We start from the raw sequence: 2,665 nt of genomic DNA on the forward strand, positions 1-2,665 counted from the left end.
TTTTGGAAATGGATAGTGGTGATGTTTGCACAACAATGTGAATGTACTTAATGCCACCGAATTGTACCTTTAAAATTTTATGTTATGTACATTTAACCACAATACAAAAATAATAATAATATGTGTTTCTTGGAACTGGACTTGAGCTGTCTCAAGTCTTCTCCCATGGTGGACTAAAGCATGATAAAGTTAAAATGCTTCTGTAAAATTCTGTAAGAGCCAATCACACATTAAGTACTCAACAAAGATTACATCTCCCCACCATGTGATAACTCTCCATTCTATTTTCTGATAGAGAATAGGACAATTGTTTTCCACTTAACTCATTTATGTCTGTCACCCCTACTTAAATCAAAATTCAGTGATATTCTATAAAAAGTACTTTTGAAAACTCATCAGTCACCATTTTGTTTCAAAAGTACAGTCTGAGTTCTAAATGCACCACCTAAGACCCCTGTGAACCTCTTTTTGTGGGTTTCCTAGTAAGACTAGTAGAATCTTTGAATGTTTGCAGAAAAATGGAATAGAGGGTGCTTATCATATCATCACAGGAGTGAAGTTAAAAGATAAGGTTTCTTACATAAGAGCTCTTTTAAGGAGAAAAGAATATATTTGGGGTTAAACCAAAAAGGGGATATTTTCTTTATAATTTGCAATAATCCCAATTTTTTGGTTTGTTCTTTTTTAATATCATGATACTTTATTATATCCAAATTGTTGGACTAGCCACCTGCAAGCATGTTCACAGCAATTCTAGGAAAATCTAGTTTAACTAAAGTAACTTAAAAAAAAAACTATCCTAGTGTTTGACCTATTGTCAAATATTTTGCTAAAAATGTTCTACTCAATTAATTTGCCTTTTCTGCACCTCTCTCTCTCGTGTTATCAGAAATTCAAATACATTAAAATTTACTTCTCCCATCTATGGTCATGGCACCCTGAACAAGCCTGATTCCTTCTGATCTTGGAAGCTAAGCAGTGTCGAGCCTGGTTAGTCCTTGGTTGGGAGACCACCTAGGAAGACCAGGTGCCGTAGGTGTAAAAAATGAAAAAATAAGGGATTGTAAACTGACAAGGTCCTTGCAATCTGTGAGGTCAACAAAGGGTTGCCTCACCTAAAAAAAAAAAAATTAATAATAATAATAATAATAAAAAGAAAAGAAAAAAGAAAACAGATAACTAAAAATCCCTGCACTTTTGAAAATTAGAAAATAGATGTCATCTATGGCCATGCTACCCTGAATAAGCCCAATCCCGTCTGATCTTGGAAGCTTAGCAGGGTCGAGCCTGGTTAGTACTTGAATGGGAGACCACTTAGGAAGACCAGGTGCTGTAGGCGTAAAAAAATAATAATAACAAAATAAAATTTATTTTTTCCTTTATCATTAATTTTATAATTCCATCAGTAAAAGAGAGGCTATCAGGTTTTTTTGGCATGATTCTTTGTTTATAGACCTGAACTGCTGCTGATTTTATTACCTTCCATATGACTACAGATTTCTTTTCTCCTGGTATTTGCTCCATTGTTTTACAAGAAAATTAAAATCTATTCCAATAGGTATTCATTTTCAGTTTTCAGTATCTTTTCTATTCTATTCAAAAACTGTCATAACATCTACCATGATTCCAGCATCTTTTTCATTTCATAACTACTTCCACGAGTATTGTAGGAGTTGATGAGCTAATCTAGAAAAATTGAAACTGGACTCAGTGCCCCGTCTGCACTTTCTCAGCCACGTTCACAGAACTTTGGAAGCAATGTTTTGTTAGTTTTTTATTTTTGTTTTATTGCTTTTTGTTTGTTGTTCTTAGGGGAAAGAGTGTTCAATTAATGGTTAAATTCCTTGTTTGTCTTTCTTCACACAACATAGCAGGATGTTAGTGCTTAGACGTTCTAATACACTCATTTATTTCATTTCCTCCATTTTAATTTTTTTTTTCTTAATTTTCCCCTGAGGAGGAAAAATAATCATCTTGCCAGAATTTTGTTTTTCATGGGCTTTGGAATTTTTTGTGTGTGTTCCAGTAAAACTTTATTTACAAATACAGAATTTGGTCTTTGGGCTATAGTTTGCTGCCCCATAAAATAGAGATTAATGGCTGGGGACCCTCATTAGATGGAGGGGTCAGTAAAGGACTCTCTGAGGAAGTGACCTGTAGATGGAGACCAGGATGAGAAAGAGCCAGCCAGGTAGACAGTTGAGATAGGGGCATTCCAGGCAAAGGGAACTGTGAGTGCAAAGGTCCTGTGGTGGAAAGAGGTTTGGGGTGATCTGAGAAATGAAAGGCTGGGAGGAGGAGGAAGTGGAGGGACAGAACTTGAGCCTTGAGAAGTAGGTGGGAGCCAGATCATGTGGGCCCTGGTTGTGTGATGAAGGAGCGTAGACATCAGGAACAGGGAGAAACTATGGGACAGGTTTGAAGAGGGAATCCCATCTGATCTGCACTGGCTCAAGAACAGAGAAAGGGTTCCGAGAGGGGGCAGGTGGGAGCACAGAGACCAGGGGGAAGTCTTCCGTGGCCGTCCACTCTAGAGGCGATGGTGGCTTGCACCAGGGCGGGGAAGGTGGGTATGGGCTTCCTCTGCCCATTTTGCTGTTTCTTTCTCTTTCTCTGGCTCTATGTCTCCCTCCTCAGTCTTTGCCCCCATTCTCTCTTACTTCCT

General features: G+C 37.9%; 2 pseudogenes; both read left to right on the top strand.

The window, feature by feature from the left end:
* The first annotated feature begins 920 nt into the window (after window positions 1-920).
* LOC120586866 (uncharacterized) lies at window positions 921-1,039 on the top strand (annotated as a pseudogene).
* A 181-nt stretch (window positions 1,040-1,220) lies between these two features.
* On the top strand, window positions 1,221-1,339 carry LOC120586824 (uncharacterized; annotated as a pseudogene).
* Window positions 1,340-2,665: the final 1,326 nt, after the last annotated feature.

The sequence above is a fragment of the Pteropus medius genome, unplaced genomic scaffold (assembly GCF_902729225.1).
Source record: "Pteropus medius unplaced genomic scaffold, Ma_sr-lr_union100, whole genome shotgun sequence".
Lineage (NCBI taxonomy): Eukaryota > Metazoa > Chordata > Mammalia > Chiroptera > Pteropodidae > Pteropus > Pteropus medius.